General features: G+C 44.0%; 1 protein-coding gene across 9 annotated transcripts in view; it reads right to left on the reverse strand.

Moving 5' to 3' along the window:
• PER2 (period circadian regulator 2) overlaps positions 1-11,148 on the reverse strand; it is a 46,009-nt gene extending 34,861 nt beyond the window's left edge. Inside the window, exons 1-4 of one of the 9 annotated variants that reach the window (XM_027729304.2) lie at positions 10,795-10,855; positions 4,113-4,169; positions 3,132-3,193; positions 1,024-1,184 (exon numbers count right to left, since the gene is read on the reverse strand). The gene's annotated coding sequence lies outside the window, so the exon portion shown is untranslated. Of the gene's footprint in view, positions 1-1,023; positions 3,194-4,112; positions 4,170-10,794; positions 10,857-11,096 lie in introns of those variants that run through there. The other 8 variants (XM_027729307.2, XM_027729308.2, XM_027729302.2 and 5 more) reach the window with 8 other exon arrangements.
• Between the last annotated feature and the right edge of the window lie 932 nt (positions 11,149-12,080).

Below are 12,080 nucleotides of genomic sequence, written 5' to 3' on the forward strand. Positions count from 1 at the left end.
TTAACATCTACAATGAATGCACTCTCCCTGCGTAATTAGACAATAATTAAGTGCTTGGTAGTAGCAAACATTATGAGAATGTGTTAAAAAACAAATAATAATCCAAGAAGTGACTTGTTCAACTCTATAACTTTATCAACAACATTGAGAGCTTCATTTTTTTCTAGCAAGAGATAGAATAATTAACATAATACCTTCATTAGGATATTTTCTAGGAAGGGGGAAAAGCAAAAGATGACAGTATTCTCAGACTTCACTATAAAAAACAATAACAAAGATGCTCAATAATTTCCTGCAGGACCTCTTTACTAAAAAAAAAAAAAGAAAAACTTTCATTTTTACTAGATTTCTCATCTCACTTCAAGTAATAGTAAACAAGTTTTATTTTTTTTTCTTAACAAGCAATGAGGTGTAACTCAATTTTCTACTTATGCCAACAAAATTATCAACAACATCTAGTATATCACAAGTGCTGGTATCTGAATTTCACAGTATTCATTTCACGATTTGTTGATGAGGATTCACCTTTCAGTTCAAGAGAACCCCAAACACAAGTCTCTTATTTAAATAAAAGTAATATCTTTATAAAAGTCATCCCCATCAACCACTGCTTACAGCTGCCACTTTACAACAGAGGAACTGATCAAGACATAGCCCTGCTCCAGAGCCATCCAAGGGCTACTCTGAATTTACAGCAGCTCCTATACAGGAAGAAGTCACCATCAGATCAGAGTCCTTACATCCATAGTAAGGATGCTTCCAACCAGGTCGTTTCCTCAGTGAAGAAACTCAAACCTGAATTTAAGAATAAGTACGGTTTTAGGCTAAAAATGTTTTAAGCTTCAAATAAGGTAACTACCAGTTCATACCCAAAAAATTGTTCTGAGTATATATATGACTGAAATCACAGTTTTAAGATAAAACGAACACAGAACAGTCTATTTTCTGCATAAGCTCTAGAGGGGCAGGAGGGGAAGCATCTTTCTACTAACATGAATCATAATAATTATGCGTGTTTCTTACCTGTTTTTAATACGAAAAGTTGGTAAAAGTGTTTATCAAGCTCCCTCCCAGTTAGCATCAAAAGCATGGGGTGCCTAGGTCCAGAGTCTGCCACATGCATTTAATTCTTGTCTCATCCTCTTCTACTGGAAATCTTTGACCATTACAGAGTCCAGACACCTCTATAACTATAAAATATAAAAGAAATACCTGGGCCCCCCAACAGTGTCCTCTTCAAACAGATACCAGAGAGATGCTCACAGTTATGCCATGCCTATGCAGATAAATGTTGGTTAAACATGAAACTGTCACACAGCAGAGGAATAAGACACAGATTTGCATTTTAAACACTTTTGGTCTAAAATAAGGTCTTATTGCATTTTAAAACAACAGAATCTTCTACGCTAGATAAAATAACCCTTAGGATTCACAATCAGTATAGTATCACACTGTGCACATAGTCTGGCACAGCCACTAAGAGCAGGGCCAGCCTCTCCAGTAGGTCAAGAGCCAAATGCCTGGTGTGGTCAGCAGGAGCTCCAGGTTTGGCTACAACACCATTTTACCACCTGATCTAAACTCATCTACATCACTGCAGGCTTGGTACGGGACTGAAGATTTTACAAGGCAGCTGCAAAATTTCAGTTCACATAACGATTGAGGTCAAAAGGGACCTCTGGAGGTATCCTGTCCAGGCAGAGTTACCTAGAGCAGGCTGCCCAGGACCACCACCAGAAGACTTCTGAATATCTCCAAGGATGGATATTCCATAGTATCTCTGGGCAATTTGTCTCAGTGCTCACTTACCCTCACAGTCAAAAAGTGTTTCTTTATGGTCAGAAGGCTGTACTGACAAAGTCAATTAACACTTTTATTCTTCCTAATAAAAACAGTTTCTCAAGAGAGACATTGGGAATTTTGATGGAAAAACAAGAAACTGAAAGCTCTTCTATCAAATCTAGCAAACTAAGTCTGTTGGTACATGCCACTGCCATGTAGCACAAAGAAATAGTACAATAAAAACCACAAATTCAGAAGACCAACATTTGTGTGACAAATGGTTACATCATTTTAAGTGCTTCATTTGAATATGCAGAAGAAATGTCTGGAACAAAAGCCTGGAACAGTGTTCAAATCCCAAGCTAACCACTTTGGAAGACAGCCCATGTTAACATGCCTTAATTTAACATGCTGCATGTCTACTAACTGTTAAAAGTACATTTGTGTTGGCCAGATTTAAGGAAGAATTTATTCACAACATTCCATTCTGCATAACATCACAAAGCTGATATGAGTTCTAAAATACTTGTATTATGATACAAACCTGTATACACTGGTTCTTTAAATGTTTTTGCTTCTGATTTTATCATAAATTGATACAACGGGATTTAAATTATGAGCTTTCTACCTGTGACCACAAGAAGTGTTAGAAATTGCTGTATCCAGAACTACTTCCAGATTTCACAGTTTTTAGCTTGGAAATTGAAAACGTGAAATGTCTTTAAGCACTAGTGAAATCTTTGCTTAGAGGCAGCTCTTCCAATTCCCTTACTCTAACCCAACTCCCTGTAAAATTTTCAGAGGTTAAAAAAGGTAAAAAAGGTTTAACAAAGTCTAGGTTTGAAGAGGATATTCACAGTAGCAGCATGTACCATTTTAATTGTGTCTCATATTGGCTTCATCTACTTAGCCCATTTAGGATGACATTAAGAAAAAACAGTCCTTGTAAACTACTTTAAAAAATCTCATGATAAGCCTTTCTACAATTTAACTGAAAGGAAGACAAATCTACACCAAAAGCATTTTTATCTGAGACAAAATGCCTAGTCTGAATGACTTGTATTTAAACAATGTGAACAGAATTAGAGGCAGTAAAATCTAATTTTTTTTCCTATTATTTAACAGAGGAAATGTACAGGTGATTGACTACGACCAAATCGAAAGAACTAAGAGAGTTCATCTATGGATGGCATCTCGAAGATCTTTTCCACAGAAGGAAGTCTAATTTGTTCAGTTTACAAATAATACAGAACTTGTGACATTTCCTTCGATCCTGACATATATCTATTCTAAGCACAGAAGACTTCAAATATTAGAAAGGAGTGAACAACCTGCTTTAGGGAACACACCTGTCTTACAGGATGCAAACCAAGCTGAACCAAGTTCACTTTCTGTAGAACTGAAGCCCCACCTGGAGCATTAAAAAGAGAATGTTGTCAGATTTTACAACCAATTCAGAACACATTTTTTAGCTACAGAAAAACAGGTTGGTTTTTTTTTCAATTATTTAGACTAAACAAATATTATAGTGTTAATCCTCAAAATCTCAGTTACAATTTCATCTGTTTTGCAATATTACAGTACTATCCAGACTAGCTTATTAATAAACTTCTGCACTGCAAACAGTACAGACCACAGAATCAATCAGGTCGGAAAAGACCTCTGAGACTGAGTCCAACCCATGACCCAACACCATCCTGTCAACCTAGACCATGGCACTGATGCCACAACCAGTCTCATCTTAAAAACCTCCAGGGACGGAGAATCCACCACCTCCCTGGGCAGCCCATTCCAAGGGCTGATCACTCACTCTAAAGAATTTCTTTCTAATGTCCAACTTAAACCTCCCCTGGCACAGTCTAAGACTGAGCCCTCTTGTCCTACTGCTGGTTCCTGGGAGAAGAGACTGATCCCCACCTGGCTCCCCCCTCCTGTCAGGGAGTTGTAGAGAGTGAGGAGGTCTCCCCTGAGCCTCCTCTTCTCCAGGCTGAACAGCCCCAGCTCCCTCAGCCTCTCCTCATAGGGTCTGTGCTCCAGTCCCTTCCCCAGCCTCGTTGCCCTTCTTTGGAGCTGCTCCAGCCCCTCAATATCCTTCCTGAACTGAGGGGCCCAGAACTGGACACAGCACTCAAGGTGCAGCCTAACTAGTGCTGAGTACAGGGGCAGAATCCCTGCCCTGGTCCTGCTGCCACATTGCTCCTGATATTACAGCTCAGAGGAAATACACAAAAGAGCAACAACAAAAGCACATTAAAAACTCCCAGTTCAGACTCACTAAGAAAGTACTGATAGTACAAATCAGTTTCTGAGGGACAGCATAAAACACTCACCTTACTGAATGTACTAATCATGACCTTTCCAAATCTGAAAGCGTCGTTAATATATTCCTATTAAAAAAAAAGAGAACATAGTTTTATAAGCTAGATAAAAATTTACTATGAAAGATAAATCAAGTCCATTTAATAATGCAATACAAGTCCAACCACGTAAAATATGTATCCCAAGATGAAGAACAGTTATAAAAACTACAAATACAAAATGAGAGGCAATGCAAGAAATTTTATTGATAAAAATATTTATTATCGAAACCTAACTTCTAAATTGGTTCTTTGAGCAATGCACAAAGTAACTACCCATTGAATTCTGTTGCCTTTATTAACATAAGAAACCTCCTCAAATTGCATCTCCACAATCTTAATTTATTGTTAGAACATTATTTAGATAATACAGATTATCTGTATTATTTCAATAAACACAGTTTATTTCAAAATGCTGAGACATCCAAGCTGTATGTCACCAGTCACTTGTATTCCTGAAGCACCCATGGCACTGCTATTATTTTATTGCCTTCCAGTTTTAGGTTGGTTTTGTTGTTTCTAAAGCTGCTTATTTTCCCTGAGGAGTAACTCACAGTGAAAAATAAAAGTAACAGGACCAAGTCAACTCAGTTTTACTAAGAACAGCAGGATCCAGCACACTGTTGACTTGTCAAGTGAAAGACTGTAAGAAGTCAAGTACCACAGAAATCTCCCCTTTCCCCTAAAAAAGTAGTTTGGAACCATTCCTCCATCGTCCAGCAGGAATTGTTCTCATTTCTGCCAGACCAGGAACAAAGCTTATTTTATCCTTTCAGGTTTCCTTGTTGTGTTAAGCCCACGACTCTCAAGATTCCGTAGTGGACATGGACTGATCGTCCCCAAGAGCCAACAGAAAACAGCCTTCTGAAGTTTATTCCTTCAGCTTGAACAATAAGCCATGGCCCAGAGCTAAGTTTAACTGCCAACAGGTTGCATATTTGCCATTAAAAAAAAAAAAGAAAAATTGCAGCCTGTGCCAAGACATCTTGTGAAGACACTAAACATGATCTCCTCCTTCTGCCCCATGCTAATTTCTACAGATCCTTCCTTCAGTCTTATAGGTAACTAAAGTTGCACTCAATGTGAATTAAAAAAAAATATTTCATTTTCTTTGTAACCAGAAAATGCTGTTCTCTTCTTGAGTGGAACTGGAGAAATCATTAAGCACAGCAACATTCAGAACTCTAGTACCTGCACATGCCAACTTTTGTCCTCTTTGGAAAAAAAAAAAAAACAATAACAAAAATGATATGTTTGAGATTGTCAAGTGTTGTCAGAGAAAGGAGGGAAAAATTATCACACCCCACCATGTATTCATATACTTTGCCTTTATTATAGGTGAAACTAGATCAAAAGTACCTTAACATCGTATTTCAACTATAGTATTTGTTCACATCCTCATTAAGCAGCATACTTCCATATCTACTGTTCCCCTCCCTTAAAGAAAAGGGCAGGATTTCACCATGGGGTATTACATTTACAGAAGTTCCAGGCTAATGCTGCTCTTAAGACATTTCTGCAGTTCACACTCTATTAAAGATTTCAGTCAGAATGGAAGTACCATCCTGGAAGACCCTGTGCCAAATAAATTCTAGTCCCCATCGCATCAGTAATACACTCCAAAAAGTGCAGCAACCTAACAAGCACGATGTACTTGTCCTAGGAGTTGGACATATTAATACTGAAGTAAGAGCTCAAGTCACAGAAGAACCTATGCTAGCGAGGTAATTGATATGAAGTAAGTGCTTTATATACTGAAGATCTTTGTAAAATTAAACTAAGAAGAAACGTAAAAGTACACGTAATAAGGTCAAACACAAAAACTGTACTAAGATACAAAAGCTGCAAGGAATCAGGAGAATAGGCAGCAAAACCAACAAAAAAGAAAAGTACTGGACATGCTCACCTCTTCATCTTGTCTCCCTAAGCTTCAATTATGAGAAGTTACAGATGTCATTGCAGAGGCACAGTGAAGTGCCTCTGTTTTAGGACAGGGTGTTAGAAGGGCAATGTAGCTTTGGATCTACTTCTAAAAAGCCATTTCTACTTAGAAAAGTCATCTATACATGGAAATCTCCAACTATTTTATCTATAAGAAAAAAATCAAGCATTAAGGATTATAATAGTACACTCAAAAACAGGTGGAAGCAAACCTAAAGTCTTTCCTAAACATTTTGGCATACAAATGAGCTTTCTTTTCCACCAAACACCTACAGCCTGCTCACACAATCTGTAGAATCACCTTAAATTCTTGCCCCAAGGAACATGTTCTCTGTATTTTAGTCCACTTGTCGTGGAAACAGCATGTTGGGCCTCTAACCTATTAGCACCCCTAATAAAATTTTCCTTTCTATTGGGAGAAAACAAAGAAGAAAGGAAAATCATACTCCATGATTATGTATCTTCTACAGGCAAACTTGTCTAAATCAGACTACCAGAAAAAGTCAGTGAAATCAGAAGGCTTCTCTAGGACTACCACACACTACTTCAGCAGCAGCTGAAAACACCTGTACAAAAATTTCTTGACCTTACAATAGCTTTCACACAGAAATTCTCATAACCTCTCTTACATATGTGGATAAGCAGGGAAAACATGCACTGCTGCACGCACAACTTCCGTGAAACAGTATATATTGCTGCTGTCCCTCAGCAACCCCTCAATAGGGAGAGAGGACCAAGTGAGAGGATTCTGCACTAGTACAAGTCCAGTGTAGGCACTCAGACAAAAAGACTCTATCTGCACTGAAAGGATAACCTCAGAAATACAAACCAGAAGCACAGAAGTCTGCCCTGCCCTTGTTCCAGCACTGCTGGCGGGCAGAGTACAAGCAGGCTGCACAAGCGTGCCTGGTGATCTACTAAGCCACTTAGCAGAACATCGGATCACTGCTGTGTGCTCGGGCATGTGGATCCCCATGTGTGCGGGTGCCTCCCTACTACATAGGGCTCTGCCTCAGTATTAACAGAGCATGCTCTGGAGAGCAGCTTCAAAGCCTCTCCATGGGTTTTGCAGAATACCCAAACCATCTGACCCTTCTTCATTTTGTTCTCTGCCACACTGCATTTCACAAAAGTAGCCTGGGGCCACAAGAAATCCCAGCAACAGATAGCAAATCCATTAGCCTATGAAGTATGAGTTTGACTGCTACCTTCTCTTTTCCTTCTCTTTTCACATATTCTTTAGAGGTACTTAACAGAATTAAGTATGTTGCCTGTAACTAAAAAGAAACACCCACACCCTCCCCCCCCAAAAAAACCTTAAAGTGTCAGAAGGCAGAGTTTTTCTTCACTAACAAATGACTGGCAAGTAAAAGGTTTGCCTTACAACCAACACATGCAATGTTAACAGCCTGACCTCCACTACAGCAGTGGGTAAGTTTAAGGCAGCAGTTAAAAGCAGGGAAGTGGACACCTTTTACACAGAACACAAAATATCAGTAGCATTACTTTCAAGACCAACATTTTCTGTATTCAACCTCATCTGCACCCAAAAGTGCAAGTCAAAGCCCTTCAGAGTAACACAACAATAACACAAAGAATGATACAGGTATTGACCCCTTTGCTGTTCAGTGCTTGACAAGCTAAGTTAACACAAGGAGTACTCAAGCAGTTCAAAACTTGCTCTACAGGGATATAAAAGGATGTGGAAAATATGAATGCAGCAAGACAATCCAGTAAATAAGCTCTGTAATCCACCAACCTCATAGAGGAATTCTAGGCCATGCAACCAAAACTGGAGACAAAAATTCCTTTTCAGAAACATCTGATCATCTAGTAATTATGATGTGGTAACGTCATGAGTATAATATAGTGTCTACAGGACACTCAAGCCAAGTATTACACAAGGCCTTGCTAAGAACATGATGTTCCCTTTTAACATAGGCCAACCATAGCAACCCTATAGAAAACACTACAGTTGATGTAGACTAGTGATAATTTACTGGTTCTACTGGCTACTGGTAACATATTGCTTTTAATCCACACCAAATACACCTCATCCCACAGCAATTCGCACAGGTGCTTATACTTTAAGGAGTTAAAGAAGATTTTCTGCAGTAAATTATATTCTAATAATGTAAAGATGTTAGAGAAATAAGGGTGTGGCCAGAACCCAGGAAAAAGAAAACTGGTTTATTAGTCTGTATCTAAGCCAAACACTTCCTGGTCATAGTAAAGTCTGAGGTAGAAGAAACATCCAGAACTTTACTGCCAATCACTTTCCTCATTTCACTCTATTCTCATACTTTGGCTCCATCAGCATCTAGTTTACTCACAATACTTAGTACTATAAAAATGTATTGTTTAGGGACAGGTTTAAGCAAGTTTACTTGATAAACTGAGTTGTTACATATTTTAATCTTATGACTGGGGGAAGAAAAAGTGGAGAAGGTAATATGACAATATGCTGCCTCTTTAATGCCTCTCAGTGGAAATCCAAAAGGAATAGAGTAAGATATAAAAATGAAGATTACTTAGATTTTCACTGACAGCATTCACATGTTAAAACACATAGAGGAAGCCTACAACAAGTCCCACCAACTGACCAATAAACAAAAAGTCCAGCAAAACCATGTAGTCTTTGAATTGTAAATGAAACCAGAAAACTTGCTGAATCTGAAGAAGTGCACAAAAGCAAAAAACCCACTTTCCATGCTTTTACCTTCTGGACTATATCAAGCCAAACTACACTTTACTTCTTCACAGGACAGGCTCTTTCACTGCACAGCATCTGACACTTATTTGCTGTTGTACCTTGAAATAAACACTTGAAATGGCTAAAACCCCATCAAAACCTGAAGGCTATTACTTTTTTCTTCTACTCTAGGTCAAAGGTCATCTCCTTTCCTCTATGTGTTACCAGTGAGGTAAGCAACCTCCAGAGTCCAGAATCAGAACCCCACGCCTCAGGACAGTGCTCTAATCACAAGACTTACAGCAAGCTTTGGATGAAGTGAGGACTCAGTCCAGTTTTCCAATGAAACTGCCTCACTTTGCAGAAATAATGCAAGTTTCAGTAACAAAGGGAAAAAAGAAAGATCCCAAAAGCATGCAAACACATGCAAGCATAAGCAAGAGGGAACTTGATGTTACAGTGCAACAATGTGGGCACTCTCCCTTACACCAGTCAAACTGTGGTTGAAACAATACTGGCAACTTGAAATGGTTTCTCACTACACTACGTCAGGGTTTTACTGTATTTTTGACTTGACAGATACTCTCCACGCTAGAATCATTACAGAATTTCCACTTTTTTTCCCCTTTAATGGCAGTAGCTATTCAATCTCAGATAAGACAATAAACCTCACTCTGACATTTGGAAAAGGAAGACAGAGGCTTACAAGGAAGATGGAGAAAGACTTCTTATCAGGGCCTGTAGTGACAGGACGAGGGGCAGTGATTTGAAACTGCAAGATGGTAGATTTAGATTGGACATAAGGTTGAAACAGTTGGACTCCATCTTAGAGGTCTTTTCCAACCTTCATGATTCTGTTTCTTCAAAATCCTTCAATGCACTGTCAAGTTACTGTTTCACTGGCATAGACTTGCAAAGCGCTACAGTTTCCAAGTATCAGAGACTTCCTACTGACATCTTAGTGGTCTTTTTAAGCTCCTGTGGTACACTGAAAGTCCTCTACCCTATCCTGACCCATTACAGAACGTCAGACGTAGTGTCAGCTTGACAGTTACCATATTGCTCATCTATTTGCATGAAATTGTACTTACATAAACTGTTTTGTAATCATGCATGTAATAGCATGCAACTAATGTAAGCAGCAGGCACAACCACACCGTCTCAAGGAAAAAAGTGCCCTCGCAACCACAGGCAGCACGAAAAAACCAAACAGCAGACAGCACCTGTTGCCCACTCTACCTGCACCTCACGCACGTTAGTAGTGCTGAGACCGTGGCTCTGAGTAACACAATTCCTCACGTAAAACATCCCACCGGGCTGGCGGGCACGGCCCTGTAGAGGTGCTGCTCCCTGCACCGAGACACGCGAGGTGCCGGCGATGCCCTCCGCGCCCCCGCCGTGCCCTCCCGCACACACACGGCCGCCAGGGACGCCAGAGCGGAGCCCCGCCGGGGGACTGGGACCGGCTCCGCCGCCCCCTCCTCTGCCCCGGGCCGGACACAGGCGGGGGACACCGGCATCACCTCGCCCCCCCAGCCTGAGCCCGCCAGGGAGCCCCTCGGAGCGCGCAGCTCCCGTCCCAGCGCCAGCCGAGTGTAGGTGTGCCCGTGCCCCCCGCTCCCGGACGCCCTCCCGGTGCGAGGCGGGCGGGGGCCGCGCCGCGCTCAGCCCCGCACCCGCCCCAGCCAGGGACTCACAGCTGGCGGCCGCTTCCCTCGCTGCCGTCCCGGGGGGGGGGGGGCGTGTCACAGCCGCCCCTCGCTCGGCTGAGAGGGAGCCCCACGCACCCCATCCGCGGCGGGCCGGGAGCGGCGGCGCCACGGACCCCGCGGGACAAGAGGCGACCCGCCCGCCCATCGGCCCGGCAACGGGAGAGCCCCAGCGCGGGGGTTATATAACCTCGGCCCGGAGGGTGGCGGGAGGAGGGGAACCCCCGTGCCCCCCGCGTCCGCCGCCCCCTCCCGCCGCCCCCCGCAGGCTCCCGGTCCCCGCAGAGAGCGCGCCCGGCAGGCCCCGACTCACCGCACACAGCGCGTCCCGCGGCCCCGGCGCGTCCCGGCTCGGGCTTCATACGGGCAAAAACGTGACCGGCCACCGCGCGCCCGCCCCGCCCGCGCCCCTATTGGCCGCGCGCGTGTGACGCGGCAGGGGCGCGCGGGCGGGGGCGGGGCGCGCCGCGCTCCCATTGGCCGCACCGCCCGCCGCTCACTTTACATAAGCCTCACGTGTGGCACCATGTTTCCACCAGCCGCCGCCGCCGCCTCCCGAACCTGCCCCGCCGGACCGCCCCTCCCCCGCGCCGCCGTCACCGGAGCGCTGCTCACCCTCGCCCGCCGCGCTGCCCTCCCGTCGCGGCCGCCCCGCTCTCCTCCGCCCCGCGCCCCCCGCCGCCGGACCGCAGGGCCGAGGGGGGCACGGGTCACGTGACGGCCCTGGGGAAAGCGGCCCCGGCCCCGCCCGCTCCGAGCCGCCCGTGACGTGTCGCGCGCGCGCGCGCGGGGGGAGAGTGACCGTTGGCAGCCGCTGCGCGCGCCCGGCCCCTCACGGCCCCCTGACGAGCGGCCCCTCACGGCGGCGGGAGGGCCCCGCGGTCCCGGGGAGCGCACGGACGGGCGGAGGCGGCGGCCGCAGCTCTCGCTTACGGCCTGGCCGGGGCTCGGTTCGCTTACATAAGGCAGCAGCGCCTGTATCCCGTTTCCTGGTGCCGCCGCCCGCGCTGGGTGCACTCCCTGAGAAGTTTCGAAACTGACCCCGCGCATTGTTCAGGAGGCGCCGGGTCACAAAGCAAAGTGCAGCGCAGGAGAGCGCAGGGCTGCCGGTCTCTCCGGCGGGAGCCAGCCGGCATCGGCTTGAATAGCTACAACAATGGTTAAACTAAGTGTTTCCAGAGTGTTAAAGGTATGTGCCGTTCTCTTGTGGAAAACTAGTTCCTGATACAGTACACTTTACCACTTGATTACTTTCCATTCCAAATGTTTAAAAAACAGTTTTTCATATTTATTAAAAAAAAAAATAAATATTACCCCCTTCTGTTCAGGCAAAACTCTCAGAAATTATTTCCCATCTTACAGTAGAAAAGAATAATAATAAAAAAAAAAATTCTCATACATCAGTCAAACAGGTTTTCCTCAGGCCCCTGGACCATCCATCCTACACTGTGGTGAGACAGCACCTGAGGTCTGAGTCGTTACAGGTCAGCAGTGAGGTTACCCACTGCTGAACAGTCCAGCTCTGTTTGAGTCTCCGCATCTTCCCAGGCTGAGCAGAGCAGTCAATGTTAACTTACCCATATTCTGAACTCGCTCTGT

This window comes from Pipra filicauda, unplaced genomic scaffold (assembly GCF_003945595.2).
Source record: "Pipra filicauda isolate LSUMZ 115617 unplaced genomic scaffold, ASM394559v2 scaffold146_size1912638_pilon, whole genome shotgun sequence".
Classification (NCBI taxonomy): Eukaryota; Metazoa; Chordata; class Aves; order Passeriformes; family Pipridae; genus Pipra; species Pipra filicauda.